Raw genomic sequence first — 13,655 nt, forward strand, 5'->3', positions numbered from 1 at the left:
GCTACTCTGTTGGTTTGAAGAGAAAAATAAATGTTCAAATGTTTAGAAGAACAGAAGCAAGATTACAGTGTTCTGTACTCTCTGACATGCTCTTTATTGCTGTTCAGAAGCTCAAATGCCATTTTTGCTTTTCCCAGGGAGCTGTTTGTTACTGTTAGTGGATTTTCTTAGCCTGGCAAATAAAAAATGTGATGAAGAAATTGCCATCTGTGATATGCTCAGAAGAGGCATTTCCTAATACAAAGTCTTGCTGTAGAGAAGGTGCTGAAGTGAGTAGTGCCTCAGGAAAAAGGGACTCTGGCCCCATTGCTGGAAGAACTCTGTTTTGAGAATTGCCTCTCGATTCTTTATACATGCTCTGCATCCACTCTTTAGGCTAGATTAGCTTGTCACTGTTGTTTTAATTTTACAGTTTGTGGTCAAAACACTACCTGCCCCTCCCAACAATTTTCATTTAATTTTAACTCCCCTGATGTCTGGAGAATCCCTTTTGCTTGCATTTTGTTTAATTTCACATCCAAGCTGACTTGGCTCCTTCATGTCCAGTTTTGGTAATTAATCTAATCCACTTTGCCCATGATGTTAACAGCACTTGCTTTGTGAAAACAGCACCACTCATTTCCACTCCTCTCAAAATAGAGAGTTGGAAGATCCCAAGAGTTTTAATGTGAATTATGATTTGCTTTTCAAAAGGGACCCCCTTGGCTATATCCTAGTTGACCTGCAGACACTGAAAACAAATCCCAAATCTTATACCTTCCTTTCCTAATGGAAGGCACAGCCAGATACCACCAATTTGACTAGTATTGCACCTTTAATGAGGAAAAAAGGTTCCAAGGGTATTTACAAATATTAGAAGAAAACAACCAGGAGTTGGGAAAAAATTGTTCAAGATGGTCAAAGGTACTAGTGAAGATTGGGTGTTCACTTTGCTGAATACCTTCATTCTGCTTGCAAGTATGACCCTGACTTTCTGGTTGCTTACCATTTTAATTTTCCATGCCACTACCATTCTGACCCCTCTGACATCTGCATCAGGCCCAGTTGAAACAAAGTGCAAGGGAAACTCCAGGAACAGCGCTTTATCTTTCCATTTACGCACTTTATAGCCTTCTGGGTTCAATATTGAGTTCAGCAATTTCAGAGCATAACCAGTGCTCCCATTCTTTTAGGCAGCAGGTGATGATAATGGTTCTGCTGCTGTCAATTATAGCTCCTCTGGACCCATTTTTTCTTTCTTGCCTTATTGGCAAAAGAATGGTGCCATTGACCATGTTGACAGTTGCCCAGAGAGTTTACATTTGAGTGAGACTTGGCATTGGGCAATTGATTCAGCACAGTACCTTCAATGAGGGATCTGTGGCCTCTGAGTAGGGCAAGAAACAGCAGGGCTCTTCAAGCAGGTTGAAGAATCCTCACTGAGCAATGCAGGGAAAAGTATAAACTAGAAAGTATGAATTGGATTTGAATTCGGCACAGAGCAAAAGGAAGATTGGAAAATAAAGACAGGGCTGAGAGAGAAAGATAAAAGAAGCTGATAGAAAAGTATTTATTTTTAAACCTGTAACACTAATTAAATTCTGAAGGAAATGAAATTTTCAGGGCCAGAGAGATTGTTTGACAGTAATTATTAAAATTCACTTACACCTGAATGCCACACCACTGATTTTTCTGCTGTATTTCGTGAGAAACTAGTGGTTAAGAAGCCCTACTTCACACCCTTACATTGATTTCAATGCTGAGTCTACTGACGAAGTACAATTATGGAGGAACAGGGCAACTTGGACAATAACTTTAGGAATCCGCAATTAACTGTGCATGCTCCTTGGAAGTCATTGTCCACTTTGTGCCATAATCACGTTGAGCGCTGTTAACCTCATTGTTATTTTCAATGCAAAATCAGGGCCTGTGAATTTCAGTGTACTGTAGATCACTGCATATAAGACAACTTTGAAGCTTCGCAAAATCCTTCCAAAAACGGAGGTCATCTATTTGCTCAGCATAAAATGTAAACTACCATTTTTGGTGCAGGAGGCCCCATTTCACTTCATCAATCGTCATGTATGGTCTGCTCTCTGTGGGAGTGTCTTAAACTCCGGCGCATCTTCTCAGCAACACTGCCTATGTCGCCTGTTTAATCCCATGCACCAACTTCTAAGGTGAGTATAATCTGAAACGTGCATCTCTGAGCTGATAAAGTGAGGCTAACTCCTAATATGTGTGTTTAGCCCTAAATACATATTTATCAGTTGAAAAATGGGAGGTTGACTTATACTGAGTATAGGCCTAAGTATGCGTTTTGGCACTGAGAAAATGAGATTGCCTTGTATGTTGGTGGATTTCTATGCCATGATTTATGGTATATTCCTTCATGAAGGATGAGCAGGAATTGAGACTGACTGTCTTTTTGTTTTTTGTTGCACTTTCTTCAGTTCAGGCTGCTGAAGCCATTTGTAATTTTCCAATTGCAATCCTATTTGACATCAACAAACTTCACCAGTCCTTTCCTGCTCTGCATGGCTTAGAACTATACCAGGCATTTATCTGCTCTCTCAAATGATCTGTTATTTTAATGTACTTGTTGTGGGGCTGATGGCAGATGTTCTCATTTTATTGCTTAAGTTAATGCAGGCAGTTGGTTTGGAGTTGGTACCTTTCTCCCATAGAAAACAGCAATAGAAAAACACACAAGTGTCAATCCCAGTTGCTAATTAATTTTTCCAGCCTTCCTCCTGCTCTGCTTCCATGATTGTTAGGAGCTCCCACAGGAAATGTTTTGTTTTACAAAGACAATAACCATTTTGTATGCTCTTCACCCAGTGTTAGAAAGCAAGTACTTTGCCTAAAGACTATTTTCTGCTGTCAGTGAATCAGAGCTTCTCACAGTTTCAGTTTGAGTCACATGCTTAATCAACCACAGCAGCTTAAAACGAAGGGCAGGATTTTATGGCCCTGCCTGTTACAGGGATTTTCTGGCCCCGCCGACTACCAAGATCATTTGGTTCCCCCAGAAATCATTGGACTTTTGGCTGGGCCACCGAGTCTCCCGTGGCGGGTCCCACCAAAATGGGGCCGGAAAATCTTGGCCCAAGTTACCCATCTGATCTGTGATTAACTCGAAGTAAAGATATTTCTTGAACCCAAAGTCTTTTACTTTTATGCTGTATTTATATTGATATCGATATTGGGATGCTGGCAGAGCAATGGCACCAGACATGAACATCTTGTTATTTTTTTCTTTTGTCAATAAACTGCCAGTGATTGTAGCTTCTTTTGGAGAGTCAGTAGAAAGGCAAGGTTGCACGTGATCTTCAACAACAATAACATTTATGTAAGTCTGCTTTGGCAAATCTCAAATGGCCAGCGTTCTAGGGGAGGACAAAGAAAATGCTTCAAAGACACTCTAAACCTCTCCTTGAAGTGCAGCAGCATTGACATTGATGACCGGTAGGACCTTGCTACCAATCGTCCAGAATAGTGACAACTTGTCCATCAAGCTGCATCACGCTTTAAGTCACAATGTCTTCATGATGAGGCAAAGTGCTGGGAGAGAAAGAGGCAAATCCTACACTACAGATCCCACTAGAATATCCTGCCCCATGTGCTCAAAGATCTGTGGGTTGAGAATCAGTCTATTTGGTCACGTGAAGACCCATGGCAGAAACTCATGACCCCAGGTAGACCTTATCCTTGAATTGAGGGACAGCTGTGACAATGTAGCGCCATTAACATAATGCAATGTCCCAAGGCACTTCACAAGAGTGTAATCAAAATTTGACACACAAGGAGTTGTTTGGACAGGTAACCAAAAGCTTGGTCAAAGCTAAGTTTTAAGGAGCATCTTAAAGGAGGAACAGAGATACAGGTGGAGAGATTTAGAGGGGGAATTTTGGAGCTTAGGATCGAGGCAACTGAACACACGGCCAGTAATGTTGTGTTTAACTCATGTATATTGTAGGTGCTTTTGGTGGCAAAAGTACCACAGCATACCGTGAATTTAAAAGTGGAAGTGGATTTGATTGTATTTCAGCATATGTTCTTTGACAACTGGACCAAGATTAGAACCCACTTCCTGCTTCTTGGCTCTAATACTCCTATGTGAAATTATTTTAAAGTGCTTTAAACTTCGTTCCAAGTGGACACGCATGCACTGCAAGTAGTTTGGCACAAAATTGACAAGTGTGCAAAATGAGAAAGTTGACGCAGAGAAAAGTTCTTCTCAGTTTGCATCTGAACCATGCTGTACACAATGTGGGAATTCTTAAAAGAAAAATACAGCTCAGGTCATTTAGCTTCTGGGGAGGAAATATAGGGTTCTGCTCAAAACTCTAGTTGAACTTCATGGAGTAGAGAACGGCATCCAGAAGGCTTGGCTATCCTTGTTTGGATGAGAATTCCAAATGAAAATTTCAGTCTACATTTTAAAGAGAAATCGAGAAAGAAAGAAACAATTTTTTTTCTCTGATAGTATCTCATTGCTCCTTGTTCATCGGAATACTCTCATTTGTGATTCCTTGATTAACGTTTAATCTGCATACATTTTGTTATATATTTTATTCCCAAACACAATTGTTCCGTTATTATTAGGTCCTAAAGAAGTTTAACAAAAGGATTTATGCATTTCTGAAGTCGCATCAGTCATTCCTTGATCCGAAGAAGTGATTGAAGCTGGGAGTGATTGACTCTGTAGGTTGGAGATTTCACTTTCTGTGCCACCACAAGATTGAGTCCCACTTTAGTAGCAATCCAAACCATTTCAGTTTGAACCATTTGATGCCACTGGTACTTGTTGCTCACATAGTGGATAATGCTTATATAATTTTCCAAAGACATGACATTTTAAAAAATAAATAACCTATTGAAATAGAAAAGATCTCTTTAAGAAAATCTACACTGCTGAAACTTTAAAAACAAAACCCTCGTCGGCAGCCAGATAAGAAAAAATATTTTTATAATTGTTAACTAAGAGAAAACATAATAAAGGAAGTAGTTTCCCTCCATCAGTGGATATGCACTGTTTGCTTAAGATAGTGTAAGTAACTGGGAATGAGGTTTTGATTCGCAAGGTAGTTAAACTTGAATGAACATTTGTAGTTTTACAATAGATGGTCATGTAAGAGAATGCCAAGTAGGTTTGCTGCATTACTGTGATGGTGAACCTTTGTTGAAGTTAAAGCAGAATCATGGTAGACATCAGAATCTGCTCTAGAACCACCTGATCTGCTAGACTGTATAAATTAGGAAGGCTCTACACCACTAGAGGAGAAAAACACAAGAAATAGGAGCAGGAGTGCGCCATATGGTCCTTTCTGCTCCACCATTCACTAAGATCATTGCTGATCATCTGCCTCAACTCTACCTTCCTGCTCTGACTGCATATCCCTAGATTCCTTTGGCATCCAAAAGTCTGTTGTCCTCTACCTTGAATATACTCAACCACTGCACATCTGTACCTCTGGGGTAGAGAATTCCAAAGATTCACAATCTCTTGTATTCTTACCTTAGCCCTAAAGGAACGATCCCTTATCCTGAAACTCTGGCCCCTAGTTCGAGACTCCCCAACCAAGGAAAGCATTCTCTCAGCATCTAGCCTATCAAGTCCCTTAAAAAAATTTCATTCTTCAATGAGATCACCTCTCACTCTTCTGAATAACGTAGCTTCCTTAAGCTCTCCTCATGGGCAATCCTCCACCCCAGGAATTACCCTGGTGAACCTTTGTTGCATCTCTTCTAAGGCAAGCATATCCTTCCCCCAGTAAGGAGATCAAAACTGTACACAGTACTCCAGATGTGGCCTCACTAAGGCCCGATATCATTGCAGTCAGACTTTGTTACTCCAATGATAAAGGCCAACATACAATTAGCTTTCTTACTTGCTTGTTGGACCTGCATGTTCACTTTCTGTGATTCATGTAAAAAGACACCCGGGTCCCCCTGAACACCAGTATTTCCAACTCTATCTCGGTTCTGCTTTTTTGTTTTTCCTCCCATAACTTGAATTTTTTCACTTTATATTCCATCTGCCACATTCTTGTCTGATTACTTAACCTGTCTTTATCCCTTTGCAGCTTCTTTGCACTCTCCTCACAACTTACATTCCTGCCTAGTTCTGTATTGTCAGCAAAATTGGATCATTACACTTGGTCCCCTCATCTAAATCAGATATGTAGATTCTGGCTTTTAATTGCATAAAACCTTTCATAACCTCGGGAAAGCCCAAAGTGCTTTACAGCCAATGAAGTACTTATGAAGTGAAGGCATTGTTGTAACGTGAGAATGCAACAATATGATGGGTGGGTTTGTGGGCTTGAGAGGGGAAAATCAGCAAGGGCCCGGTTCTGAGTTTCCATACTGAAGGAATGTTTACATGGAGATTGGATGGAGACAGGAATGGCCTCAATTGTGATCATCCTCTCCGACGAATGGATGGGCCTGCAAACGCGCTTATTTTCCAAACCTATGAAAAATGATCACTTGAATTAGGTTCTTGAGATCATTGGCACATGTAGAATTATACCTCAGCACATCAGGAGCTGCAAGATAGGAGGGCGTCAAGGGAGAAATAGGAAAAACAGCACTCATTGCAATGTGGCAATCTGTGTTCTGGGGTGTTGAGATGGTCTTTGTAAATTGCTTAAGCTGCACTGGAGACTATGGCCCGGTAATACAACCCTTGGTATCAATTACCATGTATGTTAGCTGCAGTAGAATTAAAATGCTATTTTTGACACTATAGATAATGAATTCCTGACTCTGTATTCTTTGTCACTGCATTGCAAATAACTATTTGGCAATATGTTGGACTTTGCAATTCTTGCATTCATTAGACAATTTCAGTCCCCTAGGATTGCTGATAAACATCTATGACTGCCAGAATATCTTGAGCTATTTTTAAACGCTGCGTATCCTCTTTTTTTGAAACGCTGTTGCAGGCATCTCTTGCATTAACATGATTTTTTTAATGAATGTATTGCACAGAGCTGTTTTTCCATACCCCATATTTTTACAGGTGTTTGTTGTCAGTTTATTGTGTTGCTATTTATGCTGGATGTCTGATGGACCAAAGACATAGCATCTATTTTTAATAAACTACATTGTTCATTCATCTTTCACAGCACAGTGCTAGCCTATTATTTTGATACGCTTTTGTTTACTATTTTGATGGTCCTGTGTTTTCATGCTGTGGTCCCCACTATGCACCTCTTGTATTGAAGAAAATGGGTCCAGCCTCAATGGAGTGCTTGTTTAATTGCCAACCTTCCCTCGAGGTCTTGACCCAAATTTAACTGCAAATTTTAATTTTTTCTGAGAAATTATTGCATGCAAGTCTTCCTTTCTTCCTCTTGTTACTGTCCCCATTTCTTGTAGCTCTTTCATGATTTGCTTTTTTACCTTCAAGCTACTGCCTTCTCTTTTTTTTTTGATGTCTTTGTGTTGCCTCCCTCCCACCCCCAACCAACTGAGGTTTCCCCAATGTTCCTGTCCTACAGGTACCAGTAAGCTTCTGTACTTGCCCAAGTAACCCATCCCAGATGGTAACTATTGGCAGGTTAGACAACCATCCCTTTAAGGACTGCTGATTAAGCCAGGAAAAGCAGAGCATGATGCATGCTCCACTTGTTAAATGCCAGATTTGGGAGTGAGGTCCATGATTTGCTTAATGCCTCTCTCAGGTGGGCACCTTGGCACTCTGGGGGAATCAGGTGTGCAAGTTTGTGCCCAGAACTTGGTTCTCCCCCTGACCCTTCGCTAATACTTTACCCAAAAAAATGGGTGTGACAGAGACAAATTTCTGCTTCTGACTGTTTCATCTGCCACAATTCCCAGGTTTCTTTTCTGCTTATGTATGACATCACTTGGTAATCACATGCCTGGGGTTATGCACAATCATGTTGCAGTTATCCACATTGTGGGATGTGTGGCAGAGGCCTGACAATGTGTCTAAATTAGCCTGCACCCAGTTTGTTATCTCTTCTGGTGATAGAACTTGAGATAAATTGCTTCTCAGCTCTTTGAAAGCAATATGAAATTTGAGTTTTAGCCATCATCTCAACTGATGCACATGAGTTTGGTAATTTGGTACGTGTGCACTGCAGGCTAAAACTTGCAGCTTGCTATGTGGCAATGTTAGGGGAGGACCCAAATTCATAAGCACCTGGTCATCAAAATCAAGATAAAATTAAGGAAGTGGCCATATTTTTTGATTAGTTTGATAAGTTTTCACTAACTGATATACTTCAGTGGAAAGCTATTTACATTAGTGTAAAAATGCAACGTGAAAATGGTCATTAATCCTAATCTTTTCAGAGTCTATCTGTGACTATTCGATTGAATTAAAAAAGCTGTGACCAATTTGAGAAAAACTGAGAAATCTTTGAAACACTGAAATGAGACCCTGATTACTCATGACTTGCCACTAGATTTCGATATCAAGCTTCAGTGCAGATCTATGCATTTATTACTGTATGTGAACTGAGTTTCCGAGGAGATTTGAATCCTCTGTTGAACGGAGGATGCTGATAACCTCACGCGCACTGGGATAAAATGCAATGCACCTCAGCTGCCTGAGGTCGATGGTTGCAGCCAATCGCAGATGGATTGAGGCTGCTTGAACGGGTTTGGGATAATTAATTAGTGTGTTAATCTACTTTGTTGAAAGGCTTTGTTGCAAGACGGCTCAGCATTTTGTCAAAATCAGCACATCTGCAGGTTGGTGAGTAAATTAATGTGGAAGAATTGTTTTTTTGAATCTGTGGTTACAACATTATCCCAAATGTTTTGTGACATATTAGAAATGTTAACGGCGTTAAAATTTGCCAGTTTTTTTTCTGAACACTGAGCACTAAGGAAGTGTCCTCATCTCTATAGCTCAAATATTCTAAGTTATAAGATACAAATATTTGAAGTTCTTTTATCAATTCCTGTTGTCAATTCTGTAGGCTCTGGCAATCCTTCAGAACTGTGTGCGAATGGCCATTTTTTCAGACTGAGCCTGGTGAGTGATTGCCAACAGGCTCTACAGGCTATTAGACTTTTGGGGAGGCATTACAATCACAGCCAAGCCCAATCATGCCCTCAATCGATGCCCACATGTTTTCCAGTTTGATGATGATTAGAAATGGGAACCCTGGCTCATTGTTCTCTCCCTGCTCCCCCCACCCACAGTTCAGTTCCCATCAACTGTCATTAATCCTCCTAAAACTTGACTGAAAATCAAACCAGGGCTCTTCTCAGCCAAAGTATTTTCATTGGTAAGTAGTTATAAACAAAGTTGTGTTCCCAGGGAATTGTAGGAAGTAGGTTTCTACCTAAGGGCCACGGTAGAAAGATTATTGACTGTACTTCATACATAGGAGCATATGAATTAGGAGCAGGAATAGGCCACTCAGCCCTTCGAGCCTGCTCTGCCATTCAATAAGATGATGCCTGATGTGAGTGTAACCTCCACTCCACGTTGCCGTCTATCCCTGATAACCTTTCACCTCCTTGTTTATCAAGAATCTATCTAGCTCTGCTTTAAAAATATTCAAAGACTCTCCTTCCACTGCCTTTTGAGGAAGAGTTCCAAAGACTCACAGCCCTCTGAGAGAAAAAAATTTCACCTCATCTGTCTTAAATACGCGGGCTCTTATTTTAAAACTCTGACCCCGAGTTCTAGAATCTCCCACAAGAAGAAACATTCTCTCTACACCCACTCTGTCAAGATCTCTCAGGATCTTGAAAAGCTCCAGCAGATATAAGCATACTCTGTCCAACTTTTCTTAAGAAGGCAACCTGCCCATTTCTGGTGTTAGTCTAATAAACCTTCTCTGAACTGCTTCTAACACATTAGCATCCTTCCTTAAATAAGGAGACCAGTACTAAACACAGTACTCCAGATGTGGTCTCATCAATGCCCTGTATAACTGAAGGATAACCTCCATCCTTTTGTCATCAATTCCCCTTGCAATAAACGATAACATTTTATTAGCTTTCCTAATTACTTGCTGTCCCTGCGTATACTAGCCTTTTGTGATTCATGTACCAGGTCACCCAGATCCCTCTGAATCTCAGAGCTCTGCAACCCCTCAATTTGGATAATATGCTTACTTTTTTATTCCTCCTGTCATAATGGACAATTTCATATTTGCCCACATTTCCTCCATTTACCAGATCTTTGTCCACTCGCCTAACCTATCTATGTCACCTTGTAGCCTGTTTATATCCTCTTCACAACTTACTTTCCTGCCTATCTTTGTATCATCAGCAAACCGGTCTCTTCATCCAAGTCAGTTATATAAATAGTAAAATGTTCAGGCCCCAGCATTGATCCCTGTGGCACACCACTCAAGTTACAACCCACCAACCAGAAAAAGATCCATTTATGGCTACTCTCTATTTCCTGTTAACTAGCCAATCTTCTATCTGTGCTAATGTGTTAGCCCCTACACTGAGAGCTTTTATTTTCTGCAATAACCTTTGATTTGGCACCTTATCAAATGCGTTCTGGAAATCTAAGTACAGTACATCCACCAGTTTATCCACAGCATATGTGACTCCCTTAAAGAGGTGCAATAAATTGGTTAAACATGATTTCCTTTTCACAAAACCGTATTGACTCTGCCGAATTACCTGGAATTTTTCTAAGTGCCCTGCTATAACGTCTGTAACAATAGCTTCTAACCTTGCCCCATGACAGATGTTAAGCTAACTAGCCTGTAGTTTCCTGCTTTTTGTCCCGTTCTCTCCCCCCCCTCCTTTTGAACAAAGGAGTTACGTTTGCCATTTTCCAATCTAATAGAACCTTCCCTGAATCCAGTGAGCTTTGGAAAATTAAAACCAATACATCAGCTATCTCACTAGCCACTTCCTTCAAGTCCCAAGGATGAAGTCCATCAGGACCCGGAGATCTAACATTTTGGTCAATATCACTTCTCTGGTGATTGTGATTTTCCTGAGTTCCTTCCTCCCTTCGATTTCCTGATTTATTTCTGTGATGTTACTTGTATCCTCTGTAGTGAAGAGCGACGCAAAATACCTGTTCAATTCATCTGCTATCTCCTTATTTTCCATTATTAATTCCCCAGAATCACTTTCTGTAGGACTAACGCTCACTTTGGTAACTTTTCTTCTTTAAATATTTATAGAAACTTACTGTCTGGCTTTATATTTCTAGCTAGCTTCCTCTTGTACTCTAATTTTTCCCTCACTAATCTTTGTCATTCTTTGCTGTTCTTTATATTCTGTGCAATTTTCAGAGCTGCCATCGGTCTTTGTGCAATTATATTTTTCTTTTGTTTGATACTGTCTTTAACTTTTTTTAGATAACCACGGATGATGGGTCTTCCCCTTGGAAGTTTTTTTCTCATTGGATGTATCTATTCTGTATATTTTGAAACATCCCCTGCGTCTCTGTTGACCTTTCCCTTAACCTAAATTGCCAGTTCACTTTCACTAGCTCTGCTTTCATACCCTCATAATAAAAAAAATAAGTTTAAAATACTAGCCTCGGACCCTCAAACTGAATGTAAAGATCAATCATATTATGATTGCTGCCTTCACTAGGATGTTATCAGTTAATCCTATCTTGCTACACAATACCATGTTTAGTATAGCCTACTCTCTGGTTGGCTCCAGAATGTGCTGTTCGAAGAAACTATCCTGAAAATGTTCTATGTGGTTGACTTTTAAATGCCCTCTGAAATGGCCTAGCAAGCCATTCAGTTGTAACAAAGCTGCTACAAAGTAAGCACTGTGTGTGTACCCACACCACATGGACTGCAGCAGTTCAAGAAGACAGCTTACCACCACCTTCTCAAGGGCAACCATGGATGGGCAATAAATGCTGGCCCAGCCAGCAAAGCCCACATCCCATGAATGAATTTTAAAAAATGAACTCGTCATCTGTGCTACCTTTGCCCATCTGAATTTTCCAGTCTATATATAGATTGAAATCCTCCATGATTATCACTGTACCTTTCTGACAACCTCCTATCATCTTTTCCTTTATACTCTGTCCTACCGTGTAGTTAAAATTAGGAGGCCTGTACACCACTCCCACAAATGACCTCTTGCCTTTTATCATTTCTCATATCGACTCAAACTGATTCTACATCCTGGTTTCCTGAACTTGGGTCATCCCTCTCTAATGTGTTAATACCATCATTACCTGCAATTATCCAACAGGTTTGAGTTTCTGTCAGCTTTGTTTGGATGCGAGTGGGGGCTGCAGGGTGGATGAGCTGACTGACCATGGCATTGTGGTACAAGAGGCCATACAAGTGGGAGTGGGGGGAGCATCATCATTAATTAACAGAGCCATCCCTCCACCTTTTCCAAACTTCCTGTCCTTCCTAAATGCCATGTACCCTTCAACATTCAGGTCCTGATCTATGTCATCCTGTAACCATGTCTCTGAAATAGCTATCAGATCATACTTAGTTATTTCTATTTGTCCGATCAGTTCATCTGATTTAAATGCTGCCTGCGTTAAGATGCAGAGCCTTAGTTTTGTCCTTATATTATTTTTGTAACGTCGAGCCTTATCTGCTGATTTACTCTTAGATTTGTCCTCTCTGTCCCTTCCTGTCATGGTCTGTTTATCATTTCCCATATTAGTATCTTTCTCTCTTGCCTTGACTCTACTCTTTGAGTTTACCACATCTTCCCAAATTTGATAACTTGTCCCCATTATTTAGTTTAAAGCCCTCTCTACTTGCCTCGATATGCGACTTGCAAAAACACCAGCCCCAGCATGGTTCAGGTGTAGACCGTCCCAACGGTACAGCCACCACTTTCCCCAGTACTGGCGCCAGTGCCCCATGAACCGGAACCCACTTCTCCCTCGCCAGCCTTTGAGCCATGAGTTCATTTCTTTAATCTTATTTGTCCTATGCCAATTTGCACATGGCTCAGATAATAATCCAGATCCAGGGATTATTACCCTTGAGGTTCTGCTTCTTAATTTAGTGCCTCACTCCTCATCCTGATTTTGCAGAACCTCCTTCTTCATCTTGCCTATGTTATTGGTATCTACATGGGCCACGACAACTGGACCCTCCCCCTGTGTAAGTTCGTCTTCAGCCCTGAGCAAATGTCCTGAACCTTGGCACCGGGCAGGCAACATATCCTTCTGGACTCTTGCTCTTTGCTGCAGATAACAGTGTCAATCCCCCTTACTATACTGCCCCCTACCATCACTACATTCCTTTTGCTCCCCCCACTCCCACTTGTATGGCCTCTTGTACCACAATGCCATGGTCAGTCAGCTCATCCACCCTGCAGCCCCCACTCGCATCCAAACAAAGCTGACAGAAACTCAAACCTGTTGGATAATTGCAGAAGCTGACACTCCTGCCCTCTGGTTCCCCTTACCTGCCTCACTTGCAGTCACATCCTTTTGTCCCTGACTCCTTCCAAATCAGAAGACTCTATCCTAAGGGGTGTGACTGCTTCCTGGTACAAAGTGTCCAGGTAATTTTACTGCTCCCTGATACGTTGCAGTGTCTGCAGCTCAGCCTCCAACTCAGTGACTGAGCTGAAGCTCCTCAAGCTGCAGGCACTTACTGAAGCACATGGGCCCATTAGCTCCCATATGCTGCAGTCATGAAACACCACCTCTCAAGCCATCCTTATGTGCTTTAATTACTTAACTATTTTATTCAATTATTATTTTT

General features: G+C 41.0%; 1 protein-coding gene across 2 annotated transcripts in view; it reads left to right on the forward strand.

The window, feature by feature from the left end:
* Positions 1–13,655, forward strand: part of tmcc2 (transmembrane and coiled-coil domain family 2) — a 161,953-nt gene that overhangs the window by 39,716 nt on the left and 108,582 nt on the right. The gene's annotated exons all lie outside the window — the stretch shown is intronic.

This window comes from Cetorhinus maximus, chromosome 8, assembly GCF_964194155.1.
Source record: "Cetorhinus maximus chromosome 8, sCetMax3.hap1.1, whole genome shotgun sequence".
Lineage (NCBI taxonomy): Eukaryota > Metazoa > Chordata > Chondrichthyes > Lamniformes > Cetorhinidae > Cetorhinus > Cetorhinus maximus.